Raw genomic sequence first — 18,319 nt, forward strand, 5'->3', positions numbered from 1 at the left:
CAGGGGAAAAACTGAAAATAGTACAGAAAAATGTCTTATTCAGATACCTGCTTGATATAATCTGCCTTGTGGGAATGAACATAAGAGGTTCACCATATCATTTCAAAATGTGTACATTTGCCCAGTTGTATAACGTCTCAAAACGCATGTTATAACAGTGTTTTTATGAATTAAAATTTCACCATTAAACAATTTTCATATTAAAGGCAGGGATCCAATGGCAGGAGCAATGAACCGGGATTAGGGTACGAGGGATGGGGAATAAAGACGGAAATAGTGGAGTAGAAAGGGAGTAAGTGTGTGTGCGCGCGCGCGTCGAGGGAGGAGTCAGGCTAAGGAAAGGGCAGCTGGAGTTGCACACTCCACATAAAGTATCCACAACGCTCGAAACCACACTCTTTGTTGCCATAAAGCTTTAGGAATCTCTGTATGTGTGTGTGCGCGCGCACGCTTTGGCTTGTAATATTCTGGCAGGCATGTAGAGAAAGTTGCGAAGGTTAGTGCGCTACTCGAAGCGTCCCGGAGAAGAAAAGGAGGAAAGGACCAAGAGAAGAAAAGTCGGCTAAGTTCTGCGTTAAAGCGGAAAGCTTCGTAAGCAGCACGTTTGCAACGAATAATAAGAAGCCGAAGAGGAAAGTCCGGAAAAGTTCAACATTTTTTTTTTACCATTGGAAACCCGCATTCGGAAACGTAAGTTTAAGAGAATGTGGAGTCTGCATGTTTGGTCTCTCTCTCTCTCTCTCTCTCTCTGTATGTTGTGAAAGAAAGTTTTTGGACAACCGTGCAGTATTACAGCACGTCGAAATCTCCAATAGAAATCTCAAATAATAGCCAAATTAGCAAAGTAGTTGTAGTTATTGTGTTTAATTTTGTACTGTGCGCGAGATTTAATATTTTTGTAATGTTGCAAACAATGTCGGCAAAAATACCCCGTTCATTTTTGTGTAAGAAAGTGTACTTAGATCAAAGTGAAACTTAGATCACATTGTTTCGTTGGTTAATCATAGTAGACCGAAAGCCGAACGCGAAATGTGTGGTTTTTTATTACTACTACTATACTTATCATTACTTCATGTGAAAGTAAACTGAAAAGCCATTGTCATGGGCCCGATCTGTCTTTGGCCTGCACTGGTACAGTCATTAGAGATGCTGTTGTTTTTTTTTTCCCCGGGAGGGTTTTTTGCCGGGGGGGCGCAGATTTTCAGCGGCATCAGATTACAGAATACATTCAATACTGAACTGGGGCCTGCACACGCACGTAAACAGCAAATCTACTTTAAATGACAGTCAGTTCCGGCTTGAAATTATTAGTGGAACTGGTTTAAAAAGGCAATACAATAGGGATAATCAGGATAGGTAGGTCGAATATTTAGACTGATGGCTTTGCATATTTATGTTGTATTAAAAAACATGCATTATTATTACTTTTTTGCGGTAGTTAATTATAAGCCATAATTTGGTTACATCATTTACATAATTAAAAACAAATATTAAAATAATATATAATTCAGCAACTTAAAGTGTAATGTAGTGATGGTCATACATCACTACATTGTACACTGTATGTGTAGTGGAGAGTCGTTTGGGAGTTTTCGGTTCTGTTCCGCACAGCTGTCGCACGGGTCAGTGTAAGCGCGCGCCGCTCTGCTCGCTCCTCAGGTTTGAGGCAATGAAGGACACGCAACAGCGCAGAGAAATAAGTAAAAGTAATTTATTCGATGCATTTAACAAGCTAAAAAGTTGGATGATGTAGATACCACGAAAGTCATAATGGGAAAAAGGATGCTTTATTTGATTTTTTTTCCTTTTATCTTTTCATTAACCGTTAGCGACGTTCTGATTTTTATGCTGTTTTCCAGAGTGGACGTTTTCTTTAAAGGTGTAAGTATTAATAACAATTGAAGTAATTCCCAGTAGCAGACGTGTTTAAAGTGTGTCGATTGTATTGAAGAAATTATAGCATGTGACTGCTAATTGAAACACACAATTGCAAAGCCGTATAACTTATATTCAGGGCATTTTTCTGCTTATCCCATTTTAACATAGTTTTAAATTAAAGGGGATAATATTTTTATTTTATACATTACAAATTTCGACTGTTTTAAAGCCAACATTTAAATGAAGACCTTATTTCAACTCACCTTACCGAGTCTTAGTCAATTTAAGTACACTACTCGTTTAATCCTTCATGTAAAGACTCAGTTACATCATGATTTAGAAAAATCTTTACACACTACAATTTAGATCCTTTTACTATATATATATATATATATATATATATATATATATATATATATTTTTTTTTTTTTTTTTTTTTTTTTAAGATAATATGGTCTTATATTAGATATTAGATAATTTAATAGTTGTATAACATTACAGTGTGTGTGCGTGTGCAGTGAGGTCCAAAATTCTGAAACCACTTTTAAAATGCTGTCCCTTTTTTCTTTAATATCAGTGTGCATTTAAGTTGACTTTATTGAAATATCTTCTGAACACATGCTTAATAAGAGATTATGCCTGAGACGGTCTTTGACATTTTGGTCATTGTATACAAAGCAATTAACAGGGTTGATATATGATAACTGCTAACATTTAAATAGGTCCCTAAAAATGGTGTAGAATTTTGAAATGTATATATTAAATATATTAAATATTTACTTTACTTGTTTTTTTAAATAAATTTAAAATAAAAAGTGTGTTTCAACCTTTTGTACCCAACTGTACTAAATATTCTGTTTGCTACAAATATAAACTGTTTCTCATACACACACACACACACACACACACACACACATATATATGTATGTGAATTTTGGTGGAAGGACAAGAGAGGGAGGGCAATCCTGTTTCTGTCAGCTAATATCAATGCCAACATGACACACGATTAATGAGAAATTGTCTTTCTTTCTTTTGTCCCTTGTTCACTAACCCTAGTTCCTTAATCTTAAAAATCTTGTAGCCTAGTTGCCCTTGCCCTCATTCCCAAAGCAGGATGCAACACTACCTGTAAGTATAAGGGGTGTCTGTGTGGTTAATAGCAGGGCATTGTCATGCTAATAAACGTTTAAATAGTCCCAATACCCCATCCAAACCAATACAATGATAAGTGAGGTGAAAGTGCCTGGCATCAGGATAGAACCCCCCCCCCCCTCCAGGCCCCGCCGACCAGCCCGAAACACACACACACACACACACACACACACATGCCTGGGATTGATCCTAGATGGAAATTACAGAAGTGCTCTCGAGAATGTTTGGGGATTTTCTTTTTTTTTTTTCTTTTTTGTGTTTAATGTTTGTCAGTGAGAAAATGTTGATTAGTTAGAAAGCACTGCCTTTTTTCTTCGTATAATTTTTATTTTAATGTCTTTCTAGGGTGTTAAAATGTTGCAAAAATTACAATATTATTATCTTATAAATATTGACTTTGACAATTACCACTTTAAAATAAATGAGAGCCTTAAATACTGTGCTATTAAAGTTTTTCATACCACTATTGAATATTTCAGATGAAAATGACAAAACATTTAGCAAAAAGTGAACAAGGTGAGAAGTAGGAGCTATAAAAATGTGATATAGGCTGTCAAGAAAAGAAAGGAAGGGAGGTTGTCAGTTTTACGTATGTATTTGGGTGTGTAGTGTGCTGACACAAAGTTGGGCTGTTGTGTAAAAGTCGAGAAATGTCAAAAATGTCTGTCCATATTTGTGTCTCAGAGGAGGTAACAGAAAACAAAGGGGTGTGTTTCCATGCAGGAAGGGTCTCCTTTTCACTCCCTCACTCCCTCAGTCTGTCTCTCTGCAACCCCCCCCCCCTTCCCCCCCACTCCTCTCCGACTAATCCCCAGGCTGAGTCAGCCCTTCAGGGCATGCTTCTGATCTGCCTCTCCATCAGGACAACCCCCTTTCTCTCCCACTTTTTCTATTTCCCTTTTTATCTCTTTCCTCTTTCCTTTTACTTTTTGCATCCATCTTTCTTTATTCTCCCATCTTTCATCCTTTTCACAGCCAGGTCTTGTTCACCTGTTGTGGTCAGTTAACCCCAAGAAGACTTATCTATTTTTGTGCATTTTTCACCTTTCTATATTTCAAAGCTTCAATCATAGCAATATGTACATCATACACATGCTCACAGACACTATAAACAGATGCTGTAAAATGCAAACCTTCACTCACTATTATAATTAAGAGATGATTGTATTTATAACAGTGAGTAAGAGGTGATTTTAAAAACTGCCTTATTTGATGATGCACAAAGAAAGTCATTATTTGAGATGTGACTAATTTCGATTTAGTTTCTACTGATTTGCATTTTATTTCTGAAAGAAATTCCTGAGCTGTTAAATATAAAAGATTGGCTGCAAAAATGCCTACAAATTTAATCTAATTCAAATCGTTAAAAACTGACATAATGATGTAAGAATAAGAAAATTCAAATATGAATTTGTCTGGGCAAATGTGAGTGATACAAACATTCACAACGCATTGGGTTTGGCTGCAGGGATCCCTTTTTAGGAGTTTAAAGCACTTTTCAGATATAGGATATGTAACATTTTGGCTTTATTTACTCATAAAAACTACATATTTCTGTCATTTACACATGCCTCACTTGTAAATGTATGTTTCTCGTCATGGTTTCATTAAACATAGTGTATTTAAGAGAGACAGAGAATGATTTTGTGTGTGTAAGGCATTGGTCTACTCTTGAGGCACTTAAGCACCCAAGTACACATGTCACTGTCTGTAAATAAAATTAGAGGTCTCTAGTATATCCTAAATTTAATAAATTATATTATATTTCATTTTTTATTTAGGCAATACTATATATTTTAATTTTTTTTAAATATAATTTTTTATATTTTATTTGAGCCAATCCCAGGCGGCTTAGGGCACAAGGCGGTGTACACCCTGGACAGGGTGCCAATCCATTGCAGGGCACACACACATACACTCACTCACATAGTGTCAATTATTATGTTTATTAAAATAATTATATAATATTTAATCTGGAGTCCATTTGTGTTTTGAATTTTTCCAGACTTAAAGAAATATTTGCCAAAGACATGAGAGATGGTAATTTACTGCAAATTTGTCTCAAATTATTAGCCCGAAGTCTACCACATGTTATCCATAAAACTAATTGCATGTGAAAATAAGAACTTGCTGAAAATATATAACAACTTTGCCAGAGGTTCTCTACTCTTTACTTAAATTATTTAAACAATATCAAATGAGAGGTAGTGCTGTTGTTATAAATATCCACAGTTTATTGTCATATGCATGTTAACACAGGGCCAACAGTACATTAAATAGCTTTGGACAAAAGGATCCAGTCAACTTGTGTATGTGTATATGTGACTGTGTATGTGTGCATTTGTAAGCACATGTGTATGTGTGCCTGCATGTGCATATATGAGAACATATGTACAGTGAGTACGGAAAAAAATTCGGACCCCCTTAAATTTTTTACTCTTTGTTATATTGCAGCCATTTGCTAAAATCATTGAAGTTCATTTTTTTCCTTATTAATGTACACACAGCACCCCATATTGACAAAACACAGAATTATTGACAATTTTTGCAGATTCATTAAAAAAAGAAAAACTGAAATATCACATGGGCCTAAGTATTCAGACCCTTTGCTCAGTATTTAGTAGAAGCACCCTTTTGATCTAGTACAGCCATGAGTCTTTTGCAACAAGTTTTTCACACCTGTATTTGGGGATCCTCTGCCATTTCTCCTAGCAGATCTTGTCCAGTTCTGTCAGGTTGCATGGTAAAGCCATTTTTAGGTCTATCCAGAGATGCTCAATTGTGATTAAGTTGGGCTCTGGCTGTGCCATTCAAGAACAGTCACAGAGTTGTTGTAAAGTCACTCCATCATTATTTTAGCTGTGTGCTTAGGGTCATTGTCTTGTTGGAAGGTAAATCTGAGGTCTTGGAGAAGGTTTTCATCCAGGATGTTCCTGTACTTGGCCACATTCATCTTTCCCTCGATTGCAACTAGTTGTCTTGTCCCTGCAGCTGAAAAACACCCCCACAGCATGATGCTGGCACCACCATGCTTCACTGTTGGGACTGTATTCGACAGGTGATGAGCAGTGCTTGGTTTTCTCCACACATATAGTTTAGAATTAAGGCCAAAATGTTCTATCTTGGTCTCATCAGACCAGAGAATCTTATTTCTCACCATCTTGGAATCCTTTATATGTTTTTTAATGTGTCTTGCAATGAGGAGAGGCTTCCATCGGGCCACTCTGCCATAAAGTCCCGACTGGTGGAGGGCAGCAGTGATAATTGACTTTCTACAACTTTCTCCCATCTCCTGACTGCATCTCTGGAGCTCAGCCACAGTGATATTTGGGTTCTTCTTTACCTCTCTCACCAAGGCTCTTCTTCCCCGATAGCTCAGTTTGGCTGGACGGCCAGCTCTAGGAAGGGTTCTGGTCATCCCAAACGACTTCCATTTAAGGATTATGGAGGCCACTGTGCTCTTAGGAACCTTAAGTGCAGGAGAAAAATTTTTGAAACCTTGGCCAGATCTGTGCCTTGCCACAGTTCTGTCTCTTGAGCTTTTCAGGCAGTTCCTTTGACCTCATGATTCATATTTGCTCTGACATGCATTGTGCTGTAAGGTCTTATATAGACAGGTGTGTGGCTTGCCTAATCAAGTCCAATCAGTATAATAAAACACGACTGGACTCAAATGAAGGTGTAGAACTATCTCAAGGATGATCAGAATAAATGGATAGCACTTGAGTTAAATGAGTGTCACTGCAAAGGGTCTGAATACTTAAGCCCATGTGATGGGCTTTTTATTTTTTTAAATAAATCTGCAAAGATGTCAACAATTCTGTGTTTTTCTGTCAATATGGGGTTCTGTGTGTACATTATGAGGAAAAAATGATAATGAACTTAAACAATTTTAGCAAAAGGCTGCAATATAACAAAGAGTGGAAAATTTAAGGGGGTCTGAATACTTTCCGTACCCCCTGTATGTATGTGCGTATGTATGTATGTATGTATGTATGTATGTATATGCAGAAGTGAGTGTGTCTACAGATGGTACTCATCCAGAATAAAAATTTTACTGCCGAATCTCCCACTGTAACGGCATTAGGGGTGTACATTTACTGCCTTTACCGCTAAGTGGCCGAAAACAAAGAAAACAATAATTTATCAATGAATATCTGCTGGTGCGCTCTCACAAACAGTATGCGTGCGCCGTGCGGTTGAGTGCTGATTAGACTACGTAGGAAATTAAAGAGGAGGATCACGATGTGGCTTAACATCCCAGAGACCAACCCTGCAAATCTCCATGTAAAACAGGCATATCAGTATGAATAAATTTTTTAATGTATGTATTATTGATGTAATATGTATATGACTCTGTTCAGATGCAAGTCCTGTAAATGCTAATTGTTGTGATGTTTGGGAGGGTATTTACCGTGCTGATGACGTTTGGTCTGCTTTTCGGGAGTTGACACTCTTTTTTGATCTAAGTGTGTAGAGTCTGTGTGGTGTAACAGGCCATACTGAAAACAAAAAATCAAGCATCAGTCACTTTACCCCAAATAAAATGTCGCTTTCTGAGTGTTCTAATTTAGTTTAGGGTCATGTGGTTAAAAAAGAAACCAAAAAAAAAAAAACAACAAACCGTGCATACTGAATAATAAACAGAGTACGTGGTTTACTAAACCGTCTTCGCGAATTCCTCAACCATGCGGCCAGTTTACTCAACCGGCAGCATGGATAAATAAAACTGAGCATGCGGATTAATAAACTGAGATGTGTTTTTCTTAACCCAATACATTGCATATTCAGAGAAAGGCCAGACCGAGAGGGGGTGCACAGACCACTGACCTAAGGATTCTAAGGATTTTTATTTATCTATCTATTTATTTATTTATTTATTTTTTACAGTTTTTTAATCCCTGATTTGGAAGAGACAGAGAATTCCTTATCATGATATTCTTTGAATTATTTTTATTTACTCTATACACAACCCATGATTTTTATGCTATCTTACAAAGAAAATAAGTTTCTTTGGTATTTTTATAGAATATTTTTATTTTATGTATTATAAAAATACCAGCGTTGATTCCAGTTTATTCAGATAGATGTCTTGAGACATTTCTGATGAGTCTCTTTTATGGGACATACGGTTTTGCTCTGTCCTGTCTGAAAAACCCAAACTGGAATCAGCACTGATAGTGGTCCATTTTCATAAAATATAAAATTTAAATATTCTATAAAAAATACCAAAGAAAATTATTGTGTATAGAGTGATTAAAAATAATAAAATGCATGTTATGACAAGGAAAGTCTCAATTTCTTCCATCCCAGGGATTAGAAACTGTAACAATGTCCATTTTAGAATCTATAATCTAGAAAACTTAAAATTTACATACATTTAAAAAGAAATCTGAAGCACTGCAGGTCTTTAGAAAGGCCTCAGAACCCAGAGCATTGAAAGTAATTTTTGTCCAAGGAGCTGACTTGAGTTATCTTAAAGTGGGGAAGGGTGCATTTTAGTTTTTTCTCCCTGGCCTTATAGTTTTTGTGTGAGGAATCTGAATGTATAGGTGTGAACAGCTGAGACATATTCATACCTGGGGAACTGGGGGCATTATTTGCATTTGAATGTTGTCTGACATTGTAAAGCACACACAGTAACACTAAAACTACAACAATAACCAAGAACAAATAGGATATTAAGAGGCCCTGATTATACTGCATAAATATTGAGTTATTTTAATTTTCTATTCTGAAAGTCTGTTTTTCCAATTATTTCAATATTTAAAGTTTGAGGTCTTTAAATCAATTTTTTAAAAATAACAATAAACAGATACAAACAGAGATAGGCCATATAAGAGTTCATTTTTTGTACAAATAAAATTGTCAGATACTGAACTTGATTGTCTTGTCTAAACAACATTTAACCAATGTTAATTTTTTTAGCTCATTTTTGTACAGTAAATAATCAGATGTGAAAATTACCATCACTATAGTATTTCTTTGATAGAGCATATTGTTATGAATTCTTTATGACTGTTTTGCAAAATGTCCCTTTGCGTCACCTGGAGGTTATTTCACAAATGCGACTGATTTATTTTGATCGCTGTCGTTTAATAAAGTAATGGGCATTCTGGTTGACTATATACTGTATGTGTATATGTGGTATTGTACATGGTAAACATATGGTACATTAAACTCCACAAAAATGTACATAAAAATTGTACTGCAGATAATTTTAGATGTCCTTGTGCAGCCATTCCTTTAAAACCAGGTTTTTAGTGTCAGAAACATTGTGTGTATGTATTATCACTTAGATCGTTTGAGTTAACACTAGAAGCGCAGAGTACCGGTCATTTGACCGCAATGGGGGGAAAAAATACTTTACACTCGATCAAATTCCAGGACGCTCCTTTCATGACTTTTCCTAGATCTGTGAGCTTAATCACCCAGCATGCTCACAATTTCAAAATTGCACCAGTAAAAGCCAGTATAAAACTATTTTGTTCTTATTTACATGAAATTGCTGACAGCTGCGCGCGCCGGTCATGCCATTTCCTGCCTTTTCCAACCTGCGATTCTCATTTCTTTCAGCAGATGGCGCAAGGGATCGCGCATACTAGCTATGCATCATTCAGGGTGTATATGTAACTATCTCAGGTTTCATTCCATATATGCAGTTTATATACATATATTTCGCCATTTATTCCCGTGTTTATAATTAGCAATATTTTATAAAGAGATTTGGGGATTTAGCTCTACTTAATTTTTATAACGTTTTAAGAAAATTAATTAGTTTGTTTATTCTATTAGAAGCTTTTAAACTTCTCAGATGTTTTTTTTTAGTGTGACAGTGCTTTAGATGGAGCAGGAGCAGTGGTTTAGTTCTGAACTCGCTTACTTGAAATTATCGCTAAAACAATGTAATGACCCCTCCTGAGGATATAAAGCTTTATTATTGTGTTTGAATAAATCAGATCTACCACAGCAGATAATAAACTATGCTATGTCATAACCGAAGCTAACACCATGATTATGCCTTTTTTCGTTCAGTGTTGCTAGGCAATGGACCACACGCCTAATTGACGGGAATTATTTGGTTACAGTTTGGTCTGTGAGGTTAGTGCCCTTGTAGAGAATAAATAAATGAGTAACACCTTCCAACCCCCTCTCAAGAGAGTGCCATAGTCCATTGTTCATTTTAATGATTTGGCTGAAACTAATTATCACTAAGTACCCCAACACCATGAGTTTCAGCTGAAACTAATTCTATACATGTAACAGAAAATGTAGACGCAGATTCCAAATGTATAAATAGACATGCTATTATATATATATTACTTGACCCTGAAGTTTAGTTTAGCTCACAAACAACAGAATAGTCCTTTCTGGTAAATCAACTGCTAAAATTACAGTACAAATGTGTTAAATTCAATATTTTTAGGGTTGAATTTATGCGAAATTAACGTAAAACACAATAAGCCTTTAGATTTTATCATGTATAATTAGAAAAGCTATGCATGTAAGGTTTTGTAACATCTTATATATTGTGTTCTTTAAACTTGTAGTAGATTTATTAACTGAAAAAGATGACCATAAAATAAAACAATATCAGGACATTCTACTGCGTCAGCAGATGTTGATGATATTCAGCCCAGCTTGTGTTTTTGCGTTATAAGAATGAAGTGCAGTAGGCTGTTATAATCATTAAAATTTTCTTTAATAATAAATGATGACCCTCGTTGAGGCGTACCACCACTGGCAAAACCTTATAAAATACAAGTGAAACATTTATGAAACACAAATTTACAATCACAGTACTAAAATTACAGTACGGATTTAGAATTTAAATTAAATATATGTAATTTAAGCAAATTAAATGTATACCTTTATATCTAGCCTTTAGATTATATTATGTGTAACACTAGTGTATAGCCAGAAAACTGACTCTGGATGTGCATAAAAAAAAAGTTTGGCATATTAATTTTCAAAAATTATATAATAAAACTATATAAGCTACATAGCCTTTATAAGACCCCACTTTTATTTAGGCTCACTCACAATGACGTAAAAACTTTATAATGTAAAATAATGAAAGCAAACTGGGTGCGCTATTCTGTATTGTTTTCGGTGGACAGAAAATTAACCGAAACTCCGTGTATACTCGCTTTACAGTTGTGAAAAATATATACAGTGGTGTGAAAACTATTTGCCCCCTTCCTGATTTCTTATTCTTTTGCATGTTTGTCACACTTAAATGTTTCTGCTCATCAAAAACCGTTAACTATTAGTCAAAGATAACATAATTGAACACAAAATGCAGTTTTTAAATGAAGGTTTACATTATTAAGGGAGAAAAAAAACTCCAAATCTACATGGCCCTGTGTAAAAAAGTGATTGCCCCCCTTGGTAAAAAATAACTGTGGTTTATCACACCTGAGTTCAATTTCTGTAGTCACCCCCTGGCCTGATTACTGCCACACCTGTTTCAATCAAGAAATCACTTAAATAGGAGCTATCTGACACAGAGAAGTAGACCAAAAGCACCTCAAAAGCTAGACATCATGCCAAGATCCAAAGAAATTCAGGAACAAATGAGAACAAAAGTAATTGAGATCTATCAGTCTGGTAAAGTTTATAAAGCCGTTTCTAAAGCTTTGGGACTCCAGCGAACCACAGTGAGAGCCATTATCCACAAATGGCAAAAACATGGAACAGTGGTTACCCTTGCCAGGAGTGGCCGGCCGACCAAAATTACCCCAAGAGAGCAGAGACAACTCATCCGAGAGGCCACAAAAGACAACATCTAAAGAACTGCAGGCCTTACTTGCCTCAATTAAGGTCAGTGTTTACGACTCCACCATAAGAAAGAGACTGGGCAAAAACGGCCTGCATGGCAGATTTCCAAGGCGCAAACCACTTTTAAGCAAAAAGAACATTAAGGCTTGTCTCAATTTTGCTAAAAAACATCTCAATGATTGCCAAGACTTTGGGGGAAATACCTTGTGGACCGACGAGACAAAAGTTGAACTTTTTGGAAGGTGCGTGTCCCGTTAATCTGGCGTAAAAGTAACACAGCATTTCAGAAAAAGAACATCATCCTAACAGTAAAATATGGTAGTGGTAGTGTGTTGTTCTGAGGTTGTTTTGCTGCTTCCTGACCTGAATCCTATTAAGATGTTGTGGCATGACCTTAAAAAGGCGGTTCATGCTAGAAAACCCTTAAATAAAGCTGAATTACAACAATTCTGCAAAGATAAGTGGGCCAAAATTTCTCCAGAGCGCTGTAAAAGACTCGTTGCAAGTTATCACAAACGCTTGATTGCAGTTATTGCTGCTAAGGGTGGCCCAACCAATTATTAGGTTCAGGGGGCAATTACTCTTTCACACAGGGCCATGTAGGTTTGGATTTTTTTTCTCCCTAAATAATAAAAACCATCATTTAAAAACTGCATTTTGTGTTTACTTGTGTTATCTTTGACTAATAGTTAAATGTGTTTGATGATCAGAAACATTTTGTATGACAAACATGCAAAAGAATAAGAAATCAGGAAGGGGGCAAATAGTTTTTCACACCACTGTACTTGAAGAAAGCGAAATATCGGCTTTTATATGAACTAATGGAAAACAATTTTAGGCATCTAATTTTAGACAATGTAATTCATAATTTGAAAAGTGAATTATAGGCACGTATATATAACAGTAAATATACAAACATTGCGCACTGACTACTAAATCTAAACCAGGCACAAGGGTTAATAAACTGAGATGCTAGTGTTTCTTAGCCCAATTCCCTGTTTTTATTTTTTTAAATAAAAATACCAAATAATATAATTTTGAGAAGGGGTTGGGAGGTGTTAATCATTGGCTACTTGTCCATCAGGGCCTGCCTGATTCATATTTCATCAAGGAAATCTTTTATCCAATATTTATTTATTCTCTACAAGCGCACTAACTTCACAGACCAAACTGTTATCTTCTTGTACTATTATAAAAATTATAAATACTGTATAAACAGACAAACAAAATACAGCTTTTTTTCTCAGAGGTAAACAGAAAAGTGAAGTTGTTCAGCTGTTTATCAGCAGTCTCACTATGCAGAAGTCACACTCCGTGTAGTTATCGAAATCTTTGGTTTAGTTCTCATTGAGTGGCCACACATCAATTCCACATTCCCCTCGCTTTTCTTACATGATTATTATGTGCGCATAAACAGTGAAACATTTCGAAGGTTTATAAAACACAATAATAAAGCTTCATATCCTCAGGAGGGGTCATTACATTGTTTTAGCGATAATTTCACGGAAGCCAGCTAACAAATAAACTAAGGAATTTTCACAAAACGTTATAAAATAAATAGAGCTTTCTTTCATTTCTATCATTGTGTGTCAGCGACAGCTTTCCATTCAAAACAGTAGGCGGTCATATGACCGGTGAATCGTGTTAAAAGTAGGTGATACTGGCGTGGTACTTCTAGTGTTAATAATCCTGATAGCCTGGTGATAGAAACTGTCTTTTAGTCTCTTGGTATGCGCAGACAGGCTCCTGTTATAACCGTATCTTTGACCTACGGTGAGATGTGGTGTGGCATGGTGAGCCGCCGCGAGTGACATCCTGCAAAGTTCTGCAAGGTCTGTGAGCTTCCGTGAGGGCTGGCAAAAAAATTAAACGTTTAATTTTTTATGCAGAAAGATAAAAACATAGTCACAGCGCCAAAACTCACAGTACATCATGATAAACCAGACTTACGGGCACTGTGCAAAACCGCGTAGGTGAGATACGGGTATTAGCAGTTAGAAAACTCTGTTTGCTGGGTGGTTGTGGTTCTGAATAATACTAAATAAGCTTCATCTGTAATATACTATATATCATGGACACATGGGGAGCATGCTTCTAGTGATGTTCTGTACTAATTCTACCCCTTTCTGCAGCAAATATGAGCGATTCTTCAGAAGCGAAGCACTTCATGATAACTGATGTTAGTCCCACTGGTGGGTAATCATTGAAACAAGAAACAGGTTGCCGTTCAAATGCATAGGTACTAATTTAATCAGTCTGACAGTATCGCCCAGAGCATCACATAATCATAGAGAAACCCTTTGGTCCAGCAGTCGGATAAATCTACTGTGGCTCCTTTGTCTAATCATGTTCATGCTTCATATAGAGGGACGTCTATTTGTACAGATCAATGATTGATTTAGGAGGCAGAATGGTCTTCTGTGCTGTACTCCCTAAACACACTTGTATAGTTGCATAGAAACAAACGCTACATCACCAAAAGCATTACCTTTAGCTTCCGTAGTATTAGTTGTGAGATGTGCTTTCACTTTAATCACAGCTAATTTCATTGGAATTTTCATTGCAAACATTAGACCTTTCACTAATCCAGCATGCTTAATGGGGGATTCAGCTGAAGTTAGAAACTGTCTACTTTGCCAAATGACACCAAAATCATGAATTACTTCAAAAGCATACTTGGAATCAGTGTAGATATTTGTAACTGATCCTGAAGCTGGCATGCATGCTTTAGTTAAGGCCACTAGTTACCTTTCAAAGGCTGCACTCGAAGCTGCTTGAAAACGCTATGGAAAACATCTTGTCATGTGCTGGTTGTGAAGCATGTGTGTATCAAACGCCAAATTTTGGCTTTTATAACCTTGGTCGGGTGACGTCATCTGATGAGACGCACCTGCTGGTTATAAATAGGAGGGAACTGGACTGTATCCGGCAGAGCTGTGAGGGACGGATTTAAAACTCCTATCTCTCACTTCCTTGTTGGATCAGGAAATCCCTCTGTCTGCTCTCAAGCACGCCCTGCGTTTCTTGTGAATGGGCAAGGATAAACAATCCTCTCTTGCTTCCGCGAAGATGGAAATAGCCTCCAAGCACTTAAAAAAAAAACTAAAAAAACGCCAGTTTCAGTCGGGTGGCCGGGGGGGGCGGAGCCTCAACAACGCTTTCCATATGAGTTAACCCTTTCATGAAGTAAGCTGTATTATCCTGTGTTTCCTGCCACCGACTTATTTATTTGTTTAAATATAGTTGATGTGGAAGCACGGAGTTATATTATGATGCCCAGATAGAAGAGACGCTTTCCGGCTATCTCTCTCCTGGGACATCACCCTTCATGAAAAGCTAATACTTCCTTTCAAGCTGTGTAGACTTTCACCTTTCCCTGGAGGGAAAAGCTTTTCTGGCAGCAGGTCAGATTGATGCTCCATTGCACACCATGGCGGTCTTCCAGGCGTACCATGCTAACCGGCTGAGAGACTTAAGCACTGGCGGGGCTCTTCAAAAAAAAAAAAAAGGCATATTGGAATTACACCGGGCCACAGACTTGTCTCTGCATGCAACAAAGCAGACGGCTCGTGCTATCGGCCGTTTTATGGCTGCAATGGTTTTCCCGGCGTAGGCACTTGTGGCTAAATCTCAGGTGCATCCTCCTGGATCCCCCTATCTCGCCTTCCGACCTGTTTGGCGATATCGTTAACTCAGTCGCCACTAGATTCATGAGGCAAAGTTATATGAACAAGCCTTCGGGAAATTCCTTTGCTGCCATGCTCAAGAGTCGGGACTGCGGGCCACCCAGTCTCGACCGGGTGTGACTCCTGCGAGGCGTGAAACACAAGAAGAGTGTTTTTGAGCCGGCCACCCCCTCGTAAAGATTGGGGTGCGACGCGCCTCACAATCCGCCTCAAAAGAGGTCAGACTGGCATATTGTCTTCTTTACAAAGTAGCCCTGAGGCTTGTGTGCCCAGAACCATGGAGGTGGCCCCCCAGTTGGGAGAGGCACGCAGAATTCCTTTTAAGAATTAGGTGTTCTCCTTGACACCCCCAGGAGGTCGGTGTTTTTGCTCCGCCACCACTGGTGTTTCGGGCAACACCAGTCTCCAAAAAAGTGTTAGTTCTTAGGTTTTTTCCTGCCATGTTTTAGGATGCAGAACATCTAACATCTCTACACCACCCATGGCCAAAATGTTGACTGTCAAAGTGATTGCTCTCAAATCCTACCAAGCGATTGATTTGTGACAATCAATGAAAGGACGCTTATTTTCATATAAAAATATTGCCACAACACAGGAGGTTCCTGAGGTTCGCTTTTGGGGGCGAAGCTTACCAGTATCGGGTCCTTCCATTTGGTCTAGCTCTCTTACACATATATAAAATGCATGGATGTAGTTCTGGCTCCTACGAAGCCTTCTGTCCTCCGCCTTTTACAGCTTTGGAGCAGTAGAGACTTTACTGCATCAGCCAGTGGTGTAAATCAGAGCAGTTTTTACATGTTTTGGGGCCGCAACCGGGGGGCGGCCGCCACTACACTGGGTGAGAGATGCTATTGCCCTCTCCTATGAGGCGCGTGGGCTCACTTCGCCTCTAGGAATCAGGGCGCATTTAACCAGGAGGATCGCCTCATCCTTTGCACTAGCAAGAGGTATTCCCCTGCAGCAAGTGTGTGTGAAGCAGGTAGACCCAGTCCACTGCCGAATTGTCTCAGTGCTGGAGTTTCTGCAGGGCTTGTGCCCTAGTACTCTCAGGACATACGTAATTGCATCCTCACTGAACTATCCTTCGAAAAGTTCCGTAAACCCAACATGCACCCTATTGTTTTTGAAGCCTTCTGTCCTCCGCCACAGCTTCGGAGCAGGAGAGACTTCACTTACTGTGTCCAGTACGTGCTCTTCAGATTTACGTCCACCGCATCAGCTAGTGGCGTAAGTCTGAACAGCCTTTACATGTTTTTGGGCCGCAACCAGGGGACGGCCGCCACTACACTGGGTGAGAGATGCTAGCCCCCTCCTATGAGGCATGTGGGCTCACTTCACCTCTAGGAATCAGGGCTCATTCAACCAGGGGGATCGCCTCATCTATTGCACTAGCAAGAGGTGTTCCCCTGCAGCAAGTGTGTGACGTGGAGGGTTGGTCCTCTCCGCACACATTTGTTACATTTATAGTCTGGATGTTCATGCTACTCCGGGCCCACAGGTCCTCGAGTTAGCTGCCTAGGCATAGTTCTGAGAACTTCTACACAACCTTGGGGTCCAGACACTTGCAGTGCGGCGACGTTGGTACTCTCGTTCCCATAGCGTTTTCACACAGCATTGAGTGTAGCCTTTGAAAGAGAATGTTTCGGGTTACTTTGCTGTAACCCTGTTCCCTGAAAAGGCGGGAACGAGATGCTGTGTTCAGACAAATTGATCTGAGGAATGTTTCCGGTTCACTCCTATTTATAACCCGCAGGTGCGTCTCATCAGATGACGTCACGCGACCGAGGTTATAAAAGCCAAAATTTGGTGTGTTTGATAAACACATGCTTCATAACTGGCAACATGACAAGATGTTTCCCATAGCATTTTCACGCAGCATCTTGCTCCCGCCTTTTCAGGGAACAGGGTTACAGCAAAGTAACCCGAGACGTTCTGCAGCTTAAGCTGAAAAATGATCTGGAAGACGACCTGAAGCTACCACTAATAGAAGTTACTGCATAACCTTGAGCTGAACCATCAACAAACAACTTAACTTTTGCATTCTCTATGGGAGTTTCTGCTACTTTCCTTGTAGGTGTGTATGTAAGTGTAACACAGTCATGAGCCATATGCAGACACTGCATGAGGGCAACTTACATTTACAGTCTGTTCTAACACCATTCCTAAAGCGCTGGATAAACCGCCTGCACTTTTTTAAGACAAGGGCCCATACCTTGAATGACTATGTCAACTTTACCAGAATAGTAATGACTTAAGCGTAAACTGCCCCTATAATCTTGCATTTGACATGCCTTCATAAAGCCTGAGTGCTCATGAACATAAAGCACAAAGGGCCTATCAGATTGTGCAATGCCTAATGCTGGTGCTTGACATAGTGTTCCTTTCCATACAAACAGTATCAGAATCTTTACTCTGGCCTTTCAACAAGTCATAGAGCGGTTGAGCAATCAAGGCCTAGTCTTCAGTCCAAGGTCTACAGTAACCTGCTGTTTCAAAAATGATCTGAATGTTTTAATGATAGTAGGCAGAGGTATTGCTTTGATTGAAGCGCCTCGATCCTGTGTAATGGATCTATGTCCTGTACCAATTGTTTGACCTAGAAAAACAACTTGGTTTTTAGCAACTTGAGCTTTGTAAAGGCTGTATTTGTGTCCTTTTTTATGCAAATAGTCTAACAATGCTGCCAATTCCGCTTGATGAACATCATGACCTGTTGAGGCAATCAAAATATCATTGACATATCGAATCATAGTGGACATTTGACTATACTATACTTTATAGTTTTATTCTAAAGCCTTATTCTAAAATGGATGTATTATTTT

The 18,319-nt window shown here is 38.4% G+C and overlaps 1 protein-coding gene across 1 annotated transcript in view; it reads left to right on the forward strand.

Annotated features, from left to right (window-relative positions):
• Positions 1 to 346: 346 nt before the first annotated feature.
• gli3 (GLI family zinc finger 3) overlaps positions 347 to 18,319 on the forward strand; it is a 216,674-nt gene continuing 198,701 nt past the window's right edge. The window contains exon 1 of the mRNA XM_053487870.1: positions 347 to 690. The gene's annotated coding sequence lies outside the window, so the exon portion shown is untranslated. The remainder of the gene's footprint in view (positions 691 to 18,319) is intronic.

The sequence above is a fragment of the Clarias gariepinus genome, chromosome 26 (assembly GCF_024256425.1).
Source record: "Clarias gariepinus isolate MV-2021 ecotype Netherlands chromosome 26, CGAR_prim_01v2, whole genome shotgun sequence".
NCBI classification, from domain to species: Eukaryota; Metazoa; Chordata; class Actinopteri; order Siluriformes; family Clariidae; genus Clarias; species Clarias gariepinus.